We start from the raw sequence: 24506 nt of genomic DNA, 5'->3' as shown, positions 1-24506 counted from the left end.
ATTACACACACATGCACATGAACAGAGTGCTGCAGTTCACACCCAATTCCTACACCATGTAGAAAGAGATTTTAAGTAAGCTCAAAAGAATGTTTTCCCCTTGTCTTTATTTTATTATAGTCCTTAAATTAACTAAAACACCCAAGGTAAGTGTTTTTCAGCTAACCTCCTAACACGGGGATTTTCAGGTGTTCTGTAATCCCATAATTGGCAGTTAGCTTTGTTTTTAGAAACCAGTATTCAGCCCCACTGTTTCAGTCTGACAGTCCCGTGGATGGATGGATGGGTGGATGGACAGATGGACAGGTGGATGGATGGATGGATGGATGGATGAATGGGTGGATGGATGAATGGGTGGATGGATGGATGGATGGGTAGATGGATGGGTGGGTGGGTGGATGGATGGATGGGTAGATGGATGAATGGGTGGATGGAAGGATGGATGGGTGGGTGGATGGACAGATGGATGGGTGGATGGATGGATGGATGGATGGGTGGATGGGTGGGTGGATGAATGGATGGATGGGGGGGTGGATGGACGGATGGATGGGTAGATGGATGGATGGGTGGATGGATGGGTGGATGGACGGATGGATGGGTGGATGGACAGATGGATGGATGGATGGATGGGTGGATGGGTGGATGGACAGATGGATGGAGAAGCCACCCAGCATAGACCCAGCCCAGATCCAGCCCAGACCAGTGCAGAGTCTCCTCCCCTGAGTCCCCATCCCTCTGCACCACAAGACCACCAAGGACCCGCGTTGTTGCAGGTGCCACACTTGACCACAGCTTTGTGCCCCCCTCCCTTTTAGACTATCAACCCCTTGGGGACAGGGACTGTGTCCTATTTCCTCCTCTATTTCCACAGGCAGGAGCAGGGCCAGCACAGAGTGGGTACTCAGCAGACACCCGCGGGAGGAGCCAGGGTGCGGGCTGGCCATGGGATTGCTTGCTACGGAGACTGTGTCCAGCTGGCTAGACAAGAGGAGGCCTGTTTGTGACTCGAGTCAGTCACTAATTCAACAGCATTAACTGCATTTCCACGTGGAACACCACTGCACTAGACGTTTAAAGGATTAGGGTCAGAAGAAGATTGAAAAAGAAAAGACTGAAAGGAAGGAAGGAAGGAAGGGAGGGAGGGAGGGAGGGAGGGAAGGGGCCAATTCATATTGTTCAAAACCTTAAACTCTAACAGCAATAACTGCATTGCACAATGTGATGACATTAGACTGTACACAAAATACATTTATGTCTTGAACTTGAGATACTTGCCACATACTTTCTTCTGAAATATGCATCTGATATTAAAAAGGGAAAGGAAACACTGCTGCATAGAAAGCCTAAGAAAACAGATATAATAAACACAGGAATAACAGTTTATACTGCAAAAGGATTCTATTCTTTAAAACAGTGTTTATCTCTAAGTTCTTGGAAAATAAATAAATAAATGAGTTTCCCGAGTAAATCCGGAATCAGAGCGTGACGCGCTGACTGCGACTTACATCGGCTCCTGGAGGTCACGTGCTCGGGCACCACACAAGCCCCCACCTGGGCTGGGAGCCGAGACCCCCTGGAGCTGCTCCACCGCTGGGAAGCCCCCAGGGGATGGGGAAGCCCCTGCCCCACAGAGCCCAGGCCCCCCACCCCCACTGACGGCACCACGAACGGCCACCACGCCAAGGCCAGGTCCCCGCCACCCCCAGGGGGCCGTGTCTGCTCCCTGCAGGCACAGTGCTGAGCGTGACCACAGTGCCGAGCGTGACCACGCACCGAGAGCAAGAGGAGCGCGAGAGGCCACACAGACACTTGGCGGATCGGACCGTACAGTACTAAAGGCCCAGGGAGGTGTGGAGAACCGGTACCGCCGAGAGCAGGTCGCAGGGAACAGGACGTGGTCCAGGCCAGCCCAGAGCCCGGCAAGGAGCACGCGGATGACCTTCACCGAAGGACACCTCCCTGCCCACACACAGAGGATTCCGGCGTGAGTCGTCTCGTGCTGTTCTTTTGCCTTTATTCCGTTTCTGTTTGAATACTGACCACATTCCCTCCTGGGTCGCGTTATGCAGAGGCCATGGAAGAGCCTCCAGCTGGCAGGCCTCGAGGAGAGTCCCTGGCAGGAACCCAGGTGTTCGGTGCCTGCACAGCTGGGCCCCGGGAAGGGCCACTCACTCATGGCAGGTGCGACACTCCCTGTGTGTTGCACGCACCGAGCAGAAACCCTGGGTGCTTGGGGGAGTTAATGCAGTTTTCCAATTTGTTCAGCTCAAAAAAAGTGGACTGACTGAGACTCCCTGGCGTCTGGGACCTGGCCCGAGGCACTTATACACACGTGACCAGCTGGGCACTGTGGCCTTGAGCAGTTCCCTCGGCCAGTGGAGCCTCAGCTTCCCGCCTGCACAGGCTCGTATTAGCGCGGGTACTTGCCTCCTAGGTTCTCGGAAGGTGGGAATAGGCCACACGGGTAGGAGCTTGGCGCACTGTCTGGATGTGACCAGCACTCAGCGTCGGTGGCTGCTGGCCGCGGGGCTGTTGATATTATTATCGTCGTTACCAGTTCTCACACCCACACCAAGCACAGGGCCAGAGACAACGTGGTGGGAGCGACTCTGTGCCTCTGGCCTCTGGACCGGCGTGGCTGCCACCCCACCTATGTCTCGCCTGACATTTCTTTGTTCTAGAACAAACCATGACATGCGCTGTTCTCTGATTGCACGGGGGACCTCTTCGTGACTTCAACTGCCTTGCAGGGTGTCTCTGCACGAGGTTTGGCTCCTGCTGCCTGCAACACCAATAAATATTAATTCCCATCTGAGGGCACGGATGGAAATCAAAGTCTCATTTTATCTCCCCTCGGAAAGCGAGTAAGTTTTCAAAGGCAGAGGTACAACAGGGCTCGAATTTTAGCAACCCAACACATTTGCAGAAAATAATGATCACAGACTCAACGACACAAATTCCTGGAAGTCCTGGCTTTTCCGCTCACTGGGCGGCTGCTGTCGCCCTCCCTCCCCCATCGTGGCGACACATAAAATAACGTCTTTAAAGTGTAGCGCTACTTTACGGCATTGTGGATTCTCAGAGTGGAAATGTCCTGTTTAAAAGGAAATCCCAGATTCACAGGGGCCTCGAGAAAGTTGAGTGACAGGGGCCCCCGCGCACCTCCCCGGGTCGGACTCGGCCCCGCCCGCCCTGCCCCCGCGTCCCACGGAGCCTCCCCCGCGAGCAGCTGCTCCCTGGGTCTGTCACACGGCTGCCCCAGCCCTGAGGACTGGAAGGTGTGTCACCACCATGGCAGGACTGTGCCCTGTGGCTGTCACTGCCCAGGGACCTCTCAAAGACAAAGAATCCCACGTTTTAAAATCTCGTTAACATATCAAAGAGCAGCGAATGTGCAAATTGCCGGCCTCAGGATGCTTTACTGCCTGTCCTTTCACCGAGTCCCCCATCCGGCCACTCCACGAGGCTACTCATTGGAGAGAAGAGCCCTATTTACGTCCTTCAGATGTTTACCTTCGGTAAAAGACACTTCAAAGAGGGCCTGGGGGACTCCGCCCTGCCCAGCGACTCTCCCCCCACAGCCGTGATTGATGGATCCTCCCCGCATTCACAAACTGGGCGGCTGCTTCCCTAACGGGCCGGCGGCTCACGGGTGGCCGGCGGGGCACCGCTCGGAAGGAGCTTCAGTGGCAGTTTGGGGCCTTCCTTTTATTCCTTCCCGAGCCTCCCGTCTCATGCCCTGAGACGGTCTGTTAATGTTTTCCGCCTGCGCATTCCCCAGACCCCACGTCATCTCTGCTCAGGACGGTTCCCGGGAAGATGACTCCCTCTCTTTCAATATCGAGTTGCCCAAATGGGTTTGGTGAGCACCCGTAATTAAGTATAGAATGTAAATGCATTTAAATGTGACCCCGCCAGACGCATTAAGGAACTGGAAGGCAAGATGTCATCGGCGCTCCCAGGAGGATGGCAGCAGGGACACGAACGGTAACTAACACCCAGCCGTCCTGCGCCCCGGCTGCTGCGGGCGCCAGGGAGGGGCGTTCTCGGGGAATTTCGTTTGGGCACAAACAGCATCCTCGCTCAAGGCCCGCAGTGACAATAGCGATGCTCGTGCCGGTGATTCGTTAACACGCAGGACCCTCCAGGACATCCACTTAATCTTCATAATCTTTATATAATTTGCCCTCTTTTTTAAAGATAAAAAAAAACCGTAACGCTCACAGAGGTAAGAATCCTGGCCAGGGTCACTCAGCAGACTGATATTTCAACTTATTTCTGAACTTCAAAATATGTGCTCTTTTCACGTAAAACCCGTGCCTTTCCCAACGTAAGGACAATTTAGAAGGGGCCTCGGTCAGTCAGTATCGAGCGTGGGAGTCAGTGCTAACTCCGGTGAGGCTGGAACGCAAGTTTTATTCCACACTTTTCTTTTCTCCAAAAAAGACAGAGACCCCAGATAGCTCAGGAGCAGCCAGGGCTGCACGTTGCCGCTGTACTGAAAAGCTTTTCCGAACGGAGTGACATCAGTTTGCTGGCCTGAGAAGGGACACTCTGCGGCAGCTTGTGCGTAGGTGACGTGGAGAAAGACAGTCTCTGCCTCACCACGGCCGCCCGGTGCTTCGGTAAGTTTCTGTCCCAGCTGAAGTGAGGGTGTCGGGAGGAAGCAGAAAGCCCCACGTGAGGGTCCCACCGCCGGGAGAACAAGGACAGCTAGTGGAAGAGACCCCAGCAGACACCCCGGGAGCCCCGGCCAGGGCCCCTCCGATACACGACGTTGGTGGGCAATGGGAAAAATTAATTAATTAAAAATGAGGCCTCTGAGTCGCTTCTGAACACTAGTCCCCAGTTCCTTGGGAACAGAGTCATGAGAGAGGAAGAGCTAAGCTGTGACCCACTGAGCGGCAGGAGCCGACGGTCTCCTTGAACACGGAAAGGGACCTGCCCCACCAGGCCTCAGTGCACGGCCGCCGGGCCCTCACCGCCCCGCGTCCCCGCACGGACTCGCGTAGGCCCCGAAGCGCTTTTCCAGACCGATCCGCATCCAAGGTGAAATTCCAAGCTGCTATTCAGAGGATTTTCCAATCAGCCTGAGTGTTGGATGCGCGTGTGTGAAGCAGATTCAGAAACGGGAAATCAGAGCTGACGCCGCGGTGACACCCACTGCCCCTCTGACAGGGAAAGAGGGGACCTGGGTCCTCGTGGGTCTCACCATGCTAGAAACTGAAACAGACACATTTTCCGCTGCGCTGGGCTTCATTCTAAGCCTTTTCTGTGTGTTAACCCCTTGGGGCTAATTAGTCCTCACAGTGACCCCCACGCAGCAGGCATATTGTTCCCATTTTACAAGGGGGAAACCGAGGCATGCATGGGGTAAGTGATTTGCCCAGGGGTCATGTGTCTAAGGGGAGACCCAGGATTTGCACCCAGAAATCTGGTTTCAAAATCAGCTCAATCAACTGCTCTGCTGGTAAACGAATAACTTCCCCACTTCGACGTTTCCGAAGACTTGCATTGGAAAGCTGGTGTCTGAGATGGGCCCAGGCCTGGCGTCTGGAGGAAGACGCCACCCTGACCTCCCGCCAGCCCTTGCTGCCGATAGAGCCCGCGCTGCCTGTCCAGACCCCACTGCCGGCCACACAGCTCGGGAAGAGGCGCAGGGCAGACTCACGACATCCCCCCGACGGTCTCTGTTTTGACTTTGGCCCCTTCCTCCCAGGTGTCCGTGTGGCTCCCGGACCTCACACTTACGCTCCTGATCTCAGACCACCACCCGCCCTCTCGCCTCATCCCTGGAGAGAGCCCCCTGGGGGTGCTCTGTGTCCCCCGCCCCGGGACCCCCTGGCCTGGCCCCCACATCTGCGGTCGGTCTTCCAAACACATGGTTTGTGCATACATTCGGTGCACGTCCACTGAGCGCCACTGTGTGCAGGGGAGCTGAGCCCCTCTGGGTGACCCACCGTGCCCGTCCGCAGAAGCCGACACGCACATTCCCCCGCTCGATCGTGTGGTGCGTGTTCTCCCGTGGGTGACTCGGGAAAAACAAGGAGCACTTCCCTGAGCCTACATGCAGGTTTTTAACTCAATTTTTAAAATGAGTTCTGCCAACGAACTGTATATCGTTTTTGACTGAGATAGTCCTAAAAAAGAGATAGGTTAATATTTCACACGCAAGGATAAAGTTTTCCAACAGTAACAATTTTAAGAGTTACTGTGACAATTACGTACATAGTTGGTACTATTAACATTCAGTAAATGCTAGTTGTTTTTCTTTAGGGAGAAAGCTTGTAGGGGAAAAGCATTTGATAAATTCAGTCTTATAAATGCCCTTTAAATAGACATCCAGACCGCAGCATAAACCAAATCCTGAAGATTTATCACAAGGGTAGCCATACTCCGGGCTAAATAAAAAGTGCTCAGCCCAGCAAAGGCTTATGTAAATTCCGACACGTGCAGAAAGACAGGTGTGTGTCTCCTTGCTCCATAACAGACTCATGTTGCCACCCTAAAATGTAAACACGAGGCTAATAAATAAACTGTAACTTACCATGATTTGAGTTCACTGGAAGAGACAGAATTTTTGTCAAGGGACAAACAGTGTCTGGCAGGAAGTGGCCACGCATACTCGTGCAATCTGCACAATTTCTCCATATGTATCTGATGAGAGCACAAGTTGTAGTACAGTAATCGAATGATAATATATTTGTCAAAAAGGTCAACTTTTAATTGAAACACAAATTTATTTTAAAAAAGAGAAAAATGCTTGTCATGCTCTCGATGAATGAAGGGTGTTCTGTGCCTTCAGCTGAAGCCGAGAGATCAGTGTTGAGTTCTCGGGAAATACGGCTGTTTCCAAAGTCCCCGTTGCCTGTCATTCCAGAGGTCACAGCCAAGAGAAAAATTCCGCAGCTCATGGTGGCCTGGTCACTCCGACAGCTCACATCCTTAGGCCGACAGTCAGATGAGACGGGGCTGATGTGATTCACAGCTGAGAAGTGAGGGGACCTGCAGCTTCCCGCCAGGGCTGGTGGGACCCCCGACCGAAGGGGCGTCCACCCGGCGTGGGCCTGGCCACAGGCGGTTCCCTGTCCCTCTGCAGACCCCGCAACTCACCCCCGTCTCCAACCGTCTCCCAGGAAGCTTCCTCCTGAGGGCACCGCCACAGCGGAAGTGACCGCATCCAAAGTGGCGATGGGGACAGCCCGGATTAGTGTCCCAGAGGAGGGTAGCAGCTGGAGATGAGCCTCGGAAAACTCACGTAGGCATTTGTGTAGAAAAGTAAGGGGCTTAGACGAGATTAGCCCTTCGGTCTCCTGCCCCTGTGAGGACCTAAAGCCAGAGCCTCCTGTCACTGTGACCTACACCCCTTGCAGAAGTATGAGGGCAGTCGGGGCCAGCAGGAGGCTGGGGCGGAGGCCAGCTGGGGACACAGGTTGGGAGGCCGGAGGGAGGGGCCCCTGCTGGTGCCCAGGCCCAGACTCCACCCTCTCCAGGCGAGCTGGGGAGTGGCCCCAGCCCTACTGCACAGCCTGCTCGGCCTGAGTCCTTCAAGGAAGGACAGAAGGTGCCGGAATACCCCTACCCTGCGTGCCGGCCACGCTTGCCCTGAGCAGCGTTCCTCCCCACAAAGCTGAGGTCCTGGGTGGTCGGCCAGCACGTCGGGGGCAGCCGCTCCTGTTGGCACTGCGGATTTCGGAGTGTCCAGCGCCCCGCCCTGGGCGGGGAGGAGGCCGGGGCTCCTGCTGCGGGGGGCCCAGGGCGTCTGAACAGCAAGACGGACAGTGGGACCCCCCTAGACGGGGTCTGCTAACAAAGTGCCTGTCCTAAACCCCGGGGGCATTCGATGGTTGTTCGAGGAGGGTCAAAGATGCCGAGCCAGGGAGCGGCGCTGGTGGGAGGGTTCGGTGTGATGACCGATTGGGGGACTGACTTCCGGAAAGGTGGCAAAGCCACGTGGGCCACAGCGCAGCGGCTCCGGGCAGGGCTCCCTCCGGCTGCACGGCGGCGGCTCCGACTCCGGGAGCTAATTCTCGCATTGGAGTCACTTCTGTGTGGGTCCTTCGGAGAAGTCCCCCGTGGAAATCACGCGTGCCCACCAGAGGGTGTCCAGGCACCCAGGGCAGGGGCTCTGCGCAGGGAAAAGGTCATAACTTTTTTTTAACACTGAACGGATGAGTCAGAGTGGTGGTTGCAGTTGTCAAAACCTAAGACGTGCAGTTTGGGCTTTCTTGGTTGTTTGTCCGTTTGTTTTACCATTCAACACGTCAGCACGTTCTCATCTGTGCCAACCTGCCACAGCCGCGTCCCAGCTGCGACACAGGCCTCCGCGGTGTGCCCTGCTGTGCGCGCTCCCGCGGGCCCCTCCAGCGACTATAATCAGTCTGACGACCACACGCGCTGTGCCCCCGCCACATTTTAAAGGCAACATCCGGCCCAATTCTCATTCGGAAGCACAGACGGTCGCTGCTGTCCCATCCGGCCTCTGTGAGCAGGCGCTGGGTGTCCCTGTTCCAGTCCCGCCTTCTCCACGGCTTCTTCTTCGCCGAAACTCGGCAATAGCGCTTTTTCCAAAAAGGCATCTATAACCTGATTCCTTCTCTTTTGTGTTTTTTTTCGGTGAGAATATAATAATCACCTATGACTGATAGCTCAGGACAAGCAAGTACCAGACACAAGCTGGTGGGATTTCTGTGGGGTTTTTTAATTTCTAGGAGCAGCAAACCTGTTGTGCTCTAGGTCTTCGCTCCCTCCACGCAGACCCCTCCCCGCAGCGGGACGGGAGGGGCGCGGTGTTCAGTCCGACCCACGGCAAACCACAGAGGCGCAGCTGTCTGCGAGTCCTTGGTGGCGGGGCCCACAGATTTGCCCTTGGATGGTGACATTAACAGTGGAAGAGCTTCCTGGCCTCCTGCGAGTCCACATAAAATTCGCTCACTGCAGGAACCTGCTGAGCTCAGCAGGAACTCTGAGAAATTACAGTGGAATTGTAGAATTTAGAGCCAGCAGGCCAGCAAACCTGACGTGTGTGCACTAAGCTGGCAAAGCAACGCTCAGAGGCAAACCAAGGTCACAAGCAACCGTTATACCTGAGGGGAAAGACGCTGGCCCAGGTGCCCCGCTGTGACAAACAGACTTGACTCTCCGGTGTTTGGTGGCCCGTCCACGTGGCTGCGCACCCAGCCTGGAGAGCCCTGTCTGTGCGGCGCTCGCTCAGAACCCCCCGTCAGCAGAGCCCACGTTTAACGGGGCAGCGTGACAGGGTGTGGGGCTCTGGTGCCATCGGTGGCTACGCGTGTGCCTCGGCCGCTCGACCCTGGGTTTTCGGTTGCGTGAACTGAGGGCCTTTCCAATCCTACGAGACAGTTCCCCGAGGGAGCTCCCGTCTGAAAGCGCCTGCGTGGTTACAGGAACTCCCAGGACTTCTCTCCGGCTGCCCCGTCAAGGGCTGATTGACAGACGGCTGAAAACCCTCCTTAGGTTTAGGAAAGTAGCTTTTCGTTCTTGATACTCCTCAGGACACAGGTAGCAGGAACGCAGAGCTCTCAGGGCTGCTTTGAAGCCACACGGCCCCGACGACCGGGCTTCTGCCGCAGGTTCCTGCTGGGTCAGTTGCCTGTTTACGCACGAAGGAAACACCTCGCTGCCCATGCAAACCCGTCACCTCCCTAAAGTCGGACGAAGAGCTGGGCGCGCGCACGCCCCGAATGCGCTTCCCTGAGCCGTGGTGAATCCCAGTCTACCTCCAGAAGGCATGTCTCGTCCATAAAACTGTCGTAAGAAAGAATAAAAGTGCAGGAAAGGTGGAACTCAAAGCCCATTTGTGGTACCAGACGATCATTAGCTTTCGGGTCGTGACTGTCTCCTACCCGTGACCCTGTCCCCGCGATTCTCATCGCTGGAGCCCGACACCAGGCAGCAGGCAACGCCCACCGTGCGAAACGGCAGCCAGCTGGGCTCCTCCTTCTGCATCCGCTCGGCCACAACGGGGCTGCAAAGGACCCTGCACACATCTTAACAGCAGCCTCCGAAGAGAGTCAGGGAAACTGGGTGACACCGGGGGCGGGGGACGGACGCTCGGTCCCCGCTCACCTCGTGAGTTTGCGCGTCTGGCCGGAGTGGCCGAGCTAATGGACAGATTACACCTCTGAAAACATCACATTTCTTTCAGAGATTGCACTATCACTTACTTTCTTAAAAAAAAATTATTGGTTCCAACTTGGCTGATGATGTCCTTTTTTGTGTGAAATGTTCGTGGACAAAGGGTCCCCAGTTCCCCGGTCTGGAAACAGCCCCATCTGCCGTCGGGGTTCAGGGCTGGCCTCTCTGCCCCGCCGGCCACGAGGACGAGCTCACCGAGCGGCCGCAGGGGCCTGGGGCTCCTGGCCGGCGCCCGCCCCACCCTTCTGGTCTCGCGCGCCCGGTCCTCGGCAGCTGGCGGCAGGTAGATCTACGGGCGGAAGGGTCCCCCTCGCACCACGCTGTTGTGATCATGACTTCGCTGCCGGCGCAGCCCTGACAGGCTCCTGCTGTCTGCGCCCTGGTGCTGCGGAGTTTACTTACGCTCCCAGGACACCGCGACAGCCCCCCGCTCCCCGCCAGGGGCCGCTGACGGATATAGGGCGGAACCATCGCAGGGGCAAACATCGAAAGGGAGAGAGTGGAATAATGGACAATTACGTAAATTTCTCAGAAAGCTTCCCCGGGGCCTTGGCGGCAGGACGGAGGTCTGAGGTCGAGACGAGAACAGGAAACGCTGGCCGGAGCCGCCCAGATGGCCGTGACCGCCGGAGCCACGCCGGGGCGCTGGCGAATGCACTTGTGCCACTCGCACAAAGCTCACCAACTCGCTCCACGTCGGCAGTGACTCCACCACGTGGCTGCTGGGGACCCCCAACTACCGCGGCCCAGAGCCGCACCCGGACCGTGCATGGAGTCACTTTCTCATCCCCACCTGATGTTCCGCTCGCCTTTTCTCAGAAGCTCCTTTCTCGGGCTCCTCGCACCGACCCACGGCATTTCACACCTCCCGTAGCCACCCGGGATTCCTGCAAATGCTGCCCTCCGGTAAAATGTTTGGAGACGCCATCGGGTTATGAAGGAAAGGCCAGTAAAATTCCTGTCTCACAGAAGACCCTAGAAGGCGGCAGCGAGTGAGAAGCCAGAGGCCCCAAAGCCTGCCCCACCTTCGGGCCGTGACCCAGGTGCAAGACCCAAGAACGTGCCCCTCGGCAACCAGAGCGGGGAGACCGGCGCCCTAGCACAGTTCCGAGTCAGGCCCAAGGCCAGATACTTGAAAGATGAATCACCTAACCACATTGCAACTAAATGTGCATTTACATACAACATCCTATTTTAAATAATTCGCAGTTTCAGCTTTGAGAATCACACACGGTTGCCACACGATTTAGTGTGCATTAGATGCACTGCACGCAACCTGACGCGTAAGCTGCTATCGGCTTGCCGCACTTGCGCGTGGGGGTGAGACAGGCAACATTTGCTTCTCTCCGTGTGAACATGCAGGTTAGTTTGTCCACCTACGAAACAGTGCAGCGATCCCAGCCCCAGTGACACGCCGCAGCGGCCGCTGCGACAGATCTAAGGCTGCCCAGCCGCTCGGGGAAGGGCCTTCCGCGCGGAGTGGCCGCGCCTCGGTCTCCGCGGCCCACGGCCTCTGTGCAAGCGCTCCCTCTGCCGCAGCCGCCGCTGGGGGTCCTGTCGGCTCCACAGAGCAGCCTCGGGGAGCGCCCCAAAGACGTGAGAAGCCATTTCTGTTTGCAGAGTGCAGTCCTTCTCCGCGTGACCGCGGAAACCCCGTGGCAGAGAACGTGCGCGATGGGGAGACGGTCACGGCGCTCAAAACGGCTCAGCGGCGCCTGCGTCCGTGGGTCCCGAAGGCGCGAAGAGCACAAGCCACGCGTGTGAAAAGGCCTCCAGGAAATACTGGTATCCCGGGGTGTTCACTGTCTTCTTTGCACTTTTCCATGTTTTCACACCTTTTTCCGGCAGGCACCTGTTGCCTTTGACCTCAGAGCAGGAAAATGAATGCTGCTGCGTTTATGTTTCCGAAGGAGCCCCCAGTCCGGGCCTTTCCTCCTTCCCTCTCGTCTCTGGTTTGAGAAAAGCGCTCAGGACTCTGGTCACTCGGGCCCAGTGGCTGAAGACATAGCGTCCTCCTGCCCCCCAGGGCAGGCCGGGCGCAGCTCCACGGCAGCAGCGAAGGCTTCTCCTCAGTCCTCTGTCCTCGGCCAGGCAGGGGAGGGGAGGGGAGGGTGAGAAGTGGGATCTGGAGAAAGAGAAACTGAGGCAGTTTCTGTGTGGGATTAGGAGCGAATGGGCCGGAAAGGAAACAGTGTGTTCTGGAATCAAGGGGATGAGGCCGGGAGGGCTTACTGGCAGGCCCGAGTCACTGGGCCGGTCACACAAACCTGCGGGTGGGCCTGGCCTCTGCTCCCAGCTCCCGGCACACAGGCGCCGGCGAATGCACAGGAAGCAGAGGAAGCGAAACTCGCCTCCCTTGAGCACGCAGCTCCCAAACCCCCGGCCGGGCTGTGGGGAGGGGACGCGGGACACGCAGAGGCCCTGCGAGCGGGTAGGTGGCCGGGTCAGGTCCCCCACCGCAGTCAGAGCAGACCCGGAAGTTGACCTAGATTGTTTCCTCGTAAAGCGCTAAAGATTCTCTGATGACGCAGCTGCATTCTTAGGGAAAGCGAATGCTAATTGCCGTCTAGACGTTTTATTACTGGTCACCGGCCAGCTCCTCTTCCACACGTTAAACTCTATGGCTGCCCGAATTGTCTGTTTCTGCGGAAGATGGGAGGCCGGGAGTGGAGTGTGACGGGAACTGAGGTGCCCCCGGGCCAGTGCGGGCAGGGAGCAGGGGGCAGGGGGCACAGGTGGGACCACACCCAGGCCACAGGGCAGACGTCCACCTGACTTGTAAAATGCACAGCCACCCTCTGAAACTGTGAACAGATTCTGCCAAGCACGTGACTTCTTTCCAGCCTATGAGGTTTTTTTCCTTCTGGTCATTCCTATGATGGTTTTTTAAAGTCACTTTTCATCCAGTTTCCAAGAGGGCTCTGCCTTCTTTGGAGTGAGCGATGCACTATGGTCAAAATTAATGAAAAGAAGCACCGATCCGCGCTCATACAGGGCCCCGCCGCGCCGCGCTCACCCACCGACCCGAGTCCCTGGTCACCGGACGGCACAGCCTCCCTCGGCGGCAAGGGCCTCAAACCCCAAAAATCATGCAGCCAGCAAATAACGTGGGAGCGAAAGGGGCAAATAGAAAATGAAGGAAACCGCACAAGTTCGGAAATTAGCCTCTTCCCAGCCTCTGCTCTCAGGACAGGAGGGACGGCTGAACCGTGGACGTCTGTGCAGAAACCTCGAGCCCGGCTTTTCCGAGCCTCCCGACCACGCCTCCTCCCCTCTCGCTCCACTCCCTCCGACAGCCAGCGAGCCGCGAGCACGGAGCCGACAGGGCGAAGGACAGCGCGAGTGCCGGGCAGCCTGGGAGCCGCTTCTGCCGCACGGAAATTCGGGCTCTGGGTCTCCGCCGCTCACGGCCACGGCCCAGCACCCAGCTCAGAGTCGAAGGAGGAACATGGCCCCGGGGCTGCGCAGAGGCTGGCTCCGTGTGCGACTGAGGCGGAGAGACCCTCCCAGCTTCTCTCCCGCACCCCAGCCCCACCCCGAGAGGGCCACGGCCTTGGGGTGCAGGGTGTCCTCAGGACGCTGTGGACAGCTGTTACTGCAGCGGCATGACTGTCCCCATTGTCCATGCGCCCAGCTCTAAGGGCTGGGCTGCGAGCCGACGTCAGCGAACCGCGTCCCACTCTTGGCTGCAAAGCTGTCACCAGAGCCTCCCTCCGGTTCGCTCTCAAGGATGACGAAAGCCAAGTCCCAGGTAAGCTCTGTTCGCACAGCAGCCGTGTTGTAAACCATCCGGGATCGAGCACCCCTGAGTCCCTCCTGCCCCCCAGGGCGGGAGGAGGAGAGGGAGCCCCAGGCCCTCCCGGTGATGCAGCGACACGACGCATTTCTCCCCAGCTTTGTTCCAGGCCCCCCATTCCCAGCAGGCGCACTCACTTCGTGACCTAAACCAAATCTCCCCTAACTCCTCTCTTCCCCCTCGAAAAAAGCTGCAGTTTGTTTGCCCCAAGCACCAAGGTTCTGAGTCGGGGCCTCCGCCCGGCTGATGGGGGAGGGGCCCCCAGTCTGTGCCGCTGCAGGTGGCTGAGCCGGGAGGGCGGGGCTGTCTCTCCGGGAATGTGAAGGGGTCTCTCTCTTTTTCACCAGAAACCCATCAAAAAGGCCCTCACCATGGGGGCACAATATTCCTCAGTTTATCAACAAGACGCGGTCCCTGCAGCCTGTGGGGACGGCTCAGGGCGACCCTCTCCGGCAGCTTGCACAGACGGAGGTGCCCCCACCTGTGTGTCCACAGCCAGAACATCAGGATGTGCTCTTGACTTCTCTTGCTTTTAGCAGCTGCACTGAGATAATTTACACACCGTAAGCTCAGTCTAAAGCACACCATGCAGTGATTTTTAGTTTCTCAGAGTTATGCGCCCATCACCATATCCTAATTTTATTAATAATGCTCTTGTCACCTAAAAAGAGACCTCATACCTATAATCAATCCTTAACATTTATTTCCCGCCCAGCTCCCTGGGAAACACTGAGTCTGCTTTCTGTCTCTGGACACTTGTTACTCTGCACATTTTACATCACGGAATCTCACGACACGTGTCCTTTGTCTTTTGTGGTTTTGGGGATTTATTTCCCCAGCATAATATTGTCATCCCCTCTTATGGCCAAACCCCCTGTGTGGAATGTGGAAAACACCAAAGTCTACTTGTTCCTCCTCAGGACGGACATCGAGACTGTTTCCACTCCGGGCTGTTATTAACGCGAATGATGCTGCTGGAACTTTCATGATAGGTGGTTCGTGGATGTGTGTTTGCATTTCTGTGGGTGTAAACCTAGGACTGGAATCTCCGGGTAAAATGGAAATTCTGCGTTAAACGTTTTGAGGAATTTATGTTGACTTTTATACCTGTTGAACTTCAGGGCTCCTAAGAACTCTTTTCCTTTTGAGTGCGCGAGCTCCCTCTCCCTCTCTCCCCCGCTCTCATTATCTGGGAGAGCAAAGCGACCACCTGCAACTTTTATCTAGTTTGCACATTAAAAAGCTACAGCGACACACTCAAATCATGCCCTGCACAAAGTTTCCGAATGCATCTGAGCACAACTCTCAATTAACCCGAGTTAGCGCAAGTGTAGCCACAATGGGCCCGGACAACGGGTGTTGTTTTATTTCTTAACCCACCAGGGTCCCAAGAATGGGCCCCAGTTTGAAATGACCTAAGAGGCCCTTATCCCAGAGGCTAACTTAAGCAACTCAATGATGTGAAGGGCTTTTTATCTCGAAGCTTTGTTCATTCCTTTTATGCATAATCTGTTCCTAACAAGGTACCTGCTTTTGCTAATGCTTTTCTTCTGAAAAAAAAGCCATGGGAAGAATTGAAGTTTTGCAATTCTTGTTTGTAGGCCAAGAACAAAATTATTTTTCAACAAACAAAAAAAAAGAAAGAAAAGAAACGTAGTAGCTCTAACATTACAATTTGTAAAAAACAGTAGCCAAAGTCAGAGAATGCAATGATTTTTCAAATATGTCTTTTCACTCACAGCTTTGCAGAAACAGCTCCCCCATCTTCAGAAAACAGGGACGAGTTTTCACAGTCTCTGTTGGTCCTGGCAAAAGCCCACCGCGCCTGCCGTGCTCAGGGACGCTGCGCAGCGGCTCCCGTGCAGGTGAGATGCTGCTCAGAAACCGGACGGCAGATTTTCTAACCAAGTCAGGCAGGGGAGTGAATAAATCACTGTGCAATCGTGCCGTGAGGTTCCCCGTCAGAGCCGGCAAGGAAGGAACCGCCCACACACTGACTCTACCCGGGAAACCCGGCGGTTTTCCGAGAGCCAGTTTGTCACCCACGGGGAGCCACACTCTGAGAAGGCAGCCGGAGGGTGACCGGCTGTGTCATCCACGTGCACCGTGTCCTGTCTTTGCGGGTCTCGTGCATTCAAGGGCTCCAGGAGGCCAGCGCGAACCCTCCGTCCAGCGGCCCTTCTGCAGGGCAGAGCCGCCTGCCACCCAGTGAGGCCGTGCGCCCGGCACCCCCAACTCGGTGGCTGTTTCTTATACACCCGGTGTGCGCCAGGCTCCTGCGGGGCTTGTATTTCAGCAGCTGTCATTAAGAGTTCCACCCTGTATGGTGTAACTCAAGTGACGCTGTATGGACACAGTGACCAATTCAGCAGCTACTTATTGAGCATCTACTATATGCTGGCTTTACACACTTGACCTCGTGTAACCCTGAAACAGATCCACCAACCGGCATCTCCTGAGAACCTGTTGTGGTTATTTTCTTCTAGCACTTTCAACGTGTCAGCCCCTTGTCTTCCGGCCGCCAAAGCTTCTGGTGAGAAACCTGCGGATGATCTCATTAAGGCTCCCTCGTATGTGCTGAGTCGCTTTTCTCTGCTGTGTTCCAGATTCTCTCTCTGTCTCTGGATTTCTAGTTTGACTATAACGTGTCTCAGAGCGGGTCTCTGTGTATTCCTGCTAATGAGGGTTCACTGAGCACCTTGGGTACTTATATTCGTGTCTTTCATCGAACTTGGGAAATTTTCATCAATTATTTCTTCAAATAAGCTCTCTGCCCCTCTCTCTTCCTAGACTCCCACAATGCCTGTACTGGGCCACATGATAATGTCCTACACATCCCTTAGATTCTGTTCACTTTTCTTTCTCTTTTCCTTCCTTTGCCTCACACTCATTGATGTCAATTGTCCTGTCTCCGCTTCGACTGACCTTCTTCCCCGACTCTTCTGCCTGCTCAGATCTGCTTTCGAATCCCTCCAGCGAACTTTTCATTTCCATTATCGTACTTTTCAACCCCAGAGTTTCTTTATGGTTTCTTCTTAGGTTTCTGTCTCTACTGATATTTCGATTTTATTTATATGCTGTTTTCCTGACTTCGGATGCATCCTCCTTCAGTTCTCTGAGCATCTTCCAGACAGTTGCTTTAAAGTCTTTATCTAGTGGGTCCACTATCTGCTCTTTCTCTTGAACAGTTGGTTTATTTTTTTCCTTTGAATAGATTGTGTGTTTCTGTTTGTGTTTAGATTCTGTTTGTGTTTAGATTCTGTTTGTGTTTAGATTCTGTTTGTGAATGGATTATATTTTTCTGTCTTTGTGTTTGTTGTTGTTGAAAACTAGACATTCGAATCCAACGATGCGGTAACTCTGAAAGTCAGATTCTCCCCTTTCCCCAGAGTTTGCTGTTTTTTGTTATTGTTTTATTTTGGGGTTTTGTTTGTTCGTTTGTTTTAGGCTTCCATGCCAAAGATCAGCCTGAGGTATAAACTTAAGTCTTCTCAGGCTTTCTCTGGGCCTGCGTCTTTCCCTGGGCTTGCACGGTCATGTTCTAGCTTTCTCCATATGTGTGGCTGCTTTTGAGTGTCCTAGTCTCTCATGTCCGACTCCCAAAAGAAGAAAAAGAGAAAAATGAAGGCAGGGGGAGGTGCTGGCTCTTTAAATCCCCTGGAAGCCACTTCAGCTGGGGCGGGGGGTCGCAACAATTGCCTTTCCCTCTGTGATCAGAAGCAGCCGTCGGAAATCCAAGCACAGAGACCCACTATGTAGAGGACGGGGTCCTTCTTGCCCACCCTGGCTCCTGCCAGCTGCCTGCCATGGGCCTGCGGTGGGCGTGGGGGGTCATTGCTACTCTGCTATGAGCTGAAATTAACCTAAACTAACCACACTTTACTGTCCAAGCCTTCCCCCGGAAGTTGCAAGCCCCAGTAGACTCCAGAGTTCCAACAGTTACACCAGACAGGTCCCACCAACGGAAGTGCTGTCTGGCGGGGACAGGCTCCTGGTGCGCCCTGCTCTGCCGTCTTCCCAGAATCCTCCTCCTACATTATTAGTTTTTGTTTCATTTTACAACCTATTTTTCAAAAATTATTTTAGCCATTGGTGTTAGTTTAGAAAAATATTTTCAACTGTTCTTTGGATCTAATTTTTCTTTGTTTAGCTAGTTTTTATCCTCAGTACCGGTCCTGCTATCCCGCAACTTGTCCATATTTTATTCAGCTGCAGAGTGACGTTCATAAAAAGGCGCGTAACTGGCGTACTTCAGCAGCGCTCACACACCCAGGGTGTCTGCATGCTGAATTCTTTCGGAACAGTTCGACTGGTTACGGAGTCCTTGGGAGCAGCCCTTTTCTCTCAATGTTTTATACAGATTGTTCCATTTTTCTTCCAGAGTCGTGGAGAAGTCTGAGAGAGGTGTGCTAGTCATACTTTTTCCTTTGTGGCTATTCTGCTTTTTTCCTGTCTGGATTCTACCTTTGTCCTCAGAATTTTCCGCATGGCTAGATCTGGTCATTGCTTCTCCTTGTTGTGTACAAGGACCTGCTTCAATCCGCAGATCAGTGTTGAACTCAGAAAACTAAAATTAAGTTATGTCCTTAATTGTTACCTTTTCAATAAGCAATAATAAGCATTTATTTAATTTGTATGCGTTTTATTCCTTCTGGAGGAAACTCCCAAGATTGTCCTACTCATTTCGAACTTGATTTTTCTGTAGAGTTAAACCTATTCTTTATTGCTTTTAAGACTATTTCAAATTCCACAATTATAACTTTGTTTTCTTAACATTTTAATGTAACCCACACTCTCTCTTTTAAAGCCCCCTCTGAGGTATCATCGTTTTCATCTTAATCTGTTTTCTCCTTATCCCATCTTTAATCTCTGAATTTAGAATCCTAAGTACAGAGAATGCAACGACAACACTTTCTAAAATTTTCTTTCGTTTCCTGCAGCAAGGTCCTTACTGATGTGTAGTAATAAAAGTGACATCGACAATTGTATGCGTCATGCCAGTAGTGTGTGTCTACGCTCACTGACTGAGTGTCAGACGTGAATTTAATCACTCCTGCGTTAACTCATGTTGTAGCCGTACGGCCGCTGCGTGAACTAGGGGACATTGCCATTGCCAGTCATCTGAAGAGGAAAGTGGCTCCCGGGAGGTGAGGAGACCCCCAAAGCCACGCACTTAGTACGTGGCGGAGCCAGACGGAGCCCACGTTGCTTCCACTCCTCGTCACTTGTGAGCGCCTTCCCACCCTTGTGGCTGCAGAATCTCACTGGAGGCCCCATTTCTGTTTCTGTTTCCCTGCTTGAAGAAGAGGAGCTTTAACCGTACACGGGCCGGGTTCTCCCTGGTCCACTCGGACACCTGCGTGAGCCTCCTCGGAGCCTTTCCGCAGTCGTTAGCCAGGACGGTGGGCTGGTGTGTCCGGCGCTCGGTCAACTTCCTCACCGCTGAAGTTTTCCTTTGGTGTTTTGTATTTTGTAGTCGGATTTGCAAAGAGTTTGCATTTTGTGTCCCTCTGGCTTGCGGTGGGATCTCCTCTCCCTGTGGCCTGCTGGTCCTCAGGAGAGACTATTCCTGCCAACCCCAGAGCCGGCTGTAGATTTTGTCTCACAAGACGAGACCCTGCGCCGGTGCCCACAGGCTCGGCCCCTTCGGAATGCAGTTCGCAGGCAGCAAGGGCCGCGGGCCGGGCTCAGGACTGGCACGGAACCACAGGACCAAAGGGTAGGTAGAGAAACGCATCCGTAAGGGTTCGAAGGGACTGGCGGTGACACAAACGTGGAGTGTGGGGACGTGATGTCAACAGGGCGGGAGAAGTGGCTCCAAGTCGTGAAGACGCCTGGCGGCGGGGGAAGAGGAGACCAGTCTCGGACGTGCTGCGCGAGGTGGGGTGGACCCGCGACGCCGGCACATACGGGCTGGGCCTCGGCCGCGGGGGATGGGCCGTGACTGACCACACCGGGGTCAAGTCCCCAGGGCTACTGGGAGGCACAGAGGGTGGCGTCAGGACTCGCGCGCAGTAAGGCCTGAACCAAAGACGCCAACGCACTTTGAACACGACAGCGAGTCACGACTTTTTTTAATGCTACATTTTATAGATTAAAATTAAGCTATTGGCCTAGTGAATTACAAAATAATTTTTAAAAACTATGGCACAGAACTAGGAACCAGGAAAACTCAATTTAAATCCCGGAAGAGTTAACATTATTTTATGTTTCATTTATATCGCCTTACACTCACCCTGGGCAAAATATGCACGAGCAGTTTCCCTTTCCTGTTCAAATACTGGGTAACGGTGGCCTCTTTGGCTTAAATGGGGGGCATTTCCATCTAGGCTTCACTTCAAATAAATAATTTTCAGTTAATACAAAGACTGAAGTAATCTTCCTTTCTCTAATCTCTTCATGCTACACACCCGGCAGATTATCCCCGTAATACGGCTTTGTGCGAGTTGCCGCTGGCGCCACGGTGCGGAGCCGACCCCCGCGCACCCCACGCCCCGGCCCTGACAGGCGCTCGCTGCCAGCTGTAGCCGCCCGGGCCCCCGTCGTCCCACCAGCTGGGGAAGACACTGACTTCAACGTCTTTGTGTCCTTAGTGACCAGAGTGATGCCTCATCCGCCCGGCTTCAGATAAACTCAGTGTTGACCGACTGCTCTGGTAAAATAGCAGCTGACTTCTAAGGGCAGTTTCTGTCTGTGTGAACAGACCTCATCTAATACTAACTAAGATGTTGATATAAAATACGCATTCTCACATCCCATCCATCATCTACAGTGGGCATAGCCATCATTCCGCAGTCGAGAGGTTAGAATAATTATTGGACACCGAAGTCTTGGGGAGACGCTGAAACCCAACGAGGTATAGATTTGAATTCACGTTGAAATGTCCTGGTGCAGAAGCTGCCGAACTCTGGAACCAGGGCCTCAAATTCCAGCGCGAAATCTCAGTCCTCTGATGCTGATGGCTGACGACAAGCCACGAGCCTCCTAAACACGTCATCCGCTCTGCTCCCCCGACACGTGGGAGCTGCCCCCGTGCTAGAGTCCAACCCGCCCCTGCGACAGCCATGCGAGCTCGTGACCTCTTCCTCCAACTTCGCGGCCCGGAGCGCAGCTCACCTGCTCACGTAGCTCTCACGATCTATGGCGGTTGTTCTTCTGCCCCCCAGGTGAGTGTGCTCTAGACGGGAAGACCCTCCGCTGAGGTTTTCCTTCATCCCGGCTCCTCAGCTCGACCCCAGACACTGAGCGCCAGCAAATGTGTGCGGGAGAAAGAAGGGGTGGGAAGAGGGAAGCAAGAAGGGGCAGAACCAAACGGAGGTAGGAAGTAAAAAGGTTACTTTCATGATACGGAAAACCAACTCCATCCCAGGGAGAAAATGCATTTGCAGTAGTCTCCTCTCCAAAGCAACCATCCGCCCGACTCGCACAGCCTCGCGACACCCGACGGCGGCTGCCCCTGACTGCGACGTGTGGTTAGTGTGAGTGCGCGTCAAATAATTGGTACGAAAAGTTGCAGAATGTCTCCTTAATAACTTTCGTATTGATTATGTGGTCCAACAGCCACGTTTTGGATATACTGGGTAAAATAAAATACTATATATGATGCTTTATGTGTTATATAACATACTTATATAAAATATGTTATTTTACCTGCTTCTTTTTACTTTCTTTATTTTATTTTTTTAATTTCAGAGTATCGCTGGGGTACAAACATTTTGGTTACATGAATTGCTTTTATACGGTTTGAGTCAAAGTTATAAGTGTGTCCATCACCCGTGAAAATGAAATTTAGTTTCTTAACGCTGCTACTAGGAAATTACAAGTGGCCCTAGTGGCTGGCATTTGTGGCTGGCTTGTTTCTCGGCAGAACGGTGTCGTCCTAGGACCTCCGAACGCTGAGGCTTGGCCTGGGGGCCTCGGCAGGATGGAAGGGGCCCCTCTGTTCCTCCTCCTCCTTCTCTGTGGTTGGACGTTATGCTCTAGCTGTGCACGTCCCTCATGCGCAGTGATGTTGAGCATCTTTCCACGTACAGTCGGCCACTTGCATGTCTTTGGAGAAGTGTCCACGCTCAGGTCTTTGCCCGTGTTAATGGATTGATTTCCTGTGGCTGAGCTACAGGAATTCCTCGCACGTATGAGCACTAAGCCTCGGCGGGTGCGGCCGCAAACACCTCCTCCCACCCGCGGTTGCCTCTTGCTCTGCGCCGTCCCTCCGCTGCGGGTCTCTGGGTTGCCGCGGCTCCGCTTGCCTGTTTTCCTCTTGCTGCCACGAGTCGGGGCCGCACCGAAGCAGTCCCAGCCCAGACCAGTGTCCTGGGGCTTTCCTCCCGATTTCTCCCAGGAGGGCCACAGTTTCAGGTCCTATGTTCAAATCTTGAGTCCACTGTGAGTGGATTTTTGTGCATGACGTAAGAGGAGCCTCACACCTGTTGGGGGGGCCGCTATAGAAAACGGAACATAGCACGTGTCAGCGAGGAGGCGACTTCCAAACCCTTGTGCGATGTCGGTGGGAATGTAAAATGGTGCGGCCATGGTGGAGAACAGTACGGAGGTCCCTCAGAAACTTAAAAATAGACCCACCAGCTGCTCCCGTAATCCCATTCCTGGGCGTTTATCCAAAAGAGTTGAAAACAGCACCTCCGAGAGACACCTGCTCTCCACGGTCACCGCGTGACATTCACAGCCACCGAGAGGCGGACGCAGCCCGCGTGTCCACGGAGAGATGAAAGGCAAGACGGTGCGGTGAATACGGACGACAGGACGTCGCGCAGCCGTGGAAGAACGACCTCCTGTCACCTGCCACAACACAGGTGAGCTCTGAGGACGTCACGCTAATTAAATAAGGCGCCAAAGAAGGACGCCTGGCGCACGATTCTACTCACACGAGGCGTCTACAGCAGCCAAGCTCACGGACGCGGAGCATAGACCGCGGCTGCCAGGGGGTGGGGGAGGATGGGGAGTGTTCAATGGGCACGAAGTCTCAGTCATGCAAGGGGGAAAGTTCTAGAAATCTGCTGTGCAACACCGTGCATCTAGTTAACACACCGTACCCCACTCTGAAAACTTTTTATGAGTGAGGATTTTGTGTTGCTTGTAGATTTTCATGCTACGATAAAAAATAAAAATAAAAAATTCAAAAAGTTATGGGTAAGAGAGAAAGGAGGAACCCCAGACAGCTTTCGTAGGGCATATTTCAGAAAGAGCCTTCTCCACGCTCACCTCGCAAAAACGCAACAGGTGCCGGGAGCATTACGGGACCAGGCCCGCTGCTCTCCGTGGCCACACGGCCTGGATGCCCCTACCCGAGGCCTTGCCACGGCCTCCCTCCCACGCACTGCGCACCGTGCCATGCGCCTGGTGTCTCCTTCTCGCTTCTGCGACAGGCCACAGCCCTGGTTTCCCTCCGTTCATTGCCTTTCCCCTCCTCCCTGGACGTCCTCGAAGCAATTTCTCGTCCTTCCGGTTTGGGAGCCTCTTCTTTGTCCGCCGACAGCTTGTGTTCGTGTCTGCCACCGTGTAAAAGACGCTGCCCGTGCGATGTGTGGACGCCGGCGGGCACCGCGTCCGCCTCTTTCCCTTCAGCGCTCACGCCCCGGAAAGAACGACCAAAACCAACGCACGCCGGGCGGCACAAAGGCCACGGAGACACGGAGTGCAGAGGAGAAGCAGCTTGACGGCGGCGGGACTCCAGGGAGCACGAGTCCCCTCCCACGGCAGCACCCTCCCCGGGCCAGTCTCTGCCTTCGATTCCCGCCTCACGCGCCAGGTCTGCTGGGGGGCAGGGCGGACGCATGGAGGACACGTGAACTGGGAACGTTCCCGAAGCTGTGCCTGCGGCCTTGGGGGTCTTTAAACACCGCTCGTGCCCCCGGCACTTCCTGGACGCGGCGCAGAGGCTGCGCCGGCTCCACTGATTCCGAGGCTGGAGACTCTCCCTCGATGGGTCTTTCTCTTGTGGACAATGTTCCTTCCCGCTTCGAGATCACGGAGACCCACGTCCCCCTCTCTGCAGGTGACTCGCCCTCCGCACGTCCTTCCTCCCCTCGGTCCCCACTGCCCTCTGCTGAGTCCTTCCTCCTCTCCCAGCTCTGACACCCCGGGTCTGTCCCGGCCAGCACACCCCCCCGAGCCTCCGCATCTCCCTTCCCTGGAGAAGCACTTTGGTTCGTGACCCGCAACAGACAGTGAAAGTGTTTAACTTTCATTATGTATTTTCCCTTGTTGTTTGGTTCACACGGTCAGAATCTAAGAACCCACGGAGACCTCCGGGCACTCCCAGCTTAAGGCCCGGGCTCCTGGGGGCTGCAGAGCCCAGCAAGTGGCCTCACACACACACCTACGCGGTCCCACTGTCACTTCTGAGCACTGACCATGACTGACGCTCGGCCCGTGGAAGCAGGATGGACTCGATCTTGTTCATGGGGTCTGGCACAGAGCTCTTATCGACATGTATGGAAAGAAGGGAGGAAGGAAGGAGGGGAGGAGGGGAGGAGGGAGTGGAGGGAGTGGAGGAAGGAGGGGAAGAAGGAAGGAGGGAAGGAAGGAGGGAGGG

The sequence above is a fragment of the Propithecus coquereli genome, unplaced genomic scaffold, assembly GCF_000956105.1.
Source record: "Propithecus coquereli isolate 6110/MARCELLA unplaced genomic scaffold, Pcoq_1.0 Scaffold560, whole genome shotgun sequence".
Lineage (NCBI taxonomy): Eukaryota > Metazoa > Chordata > Mammalia > Primates > Indriidae > Propithecus > Propithecus coquereli.
Note: the sequence above shows the minus strand (reverse complement) of the source record.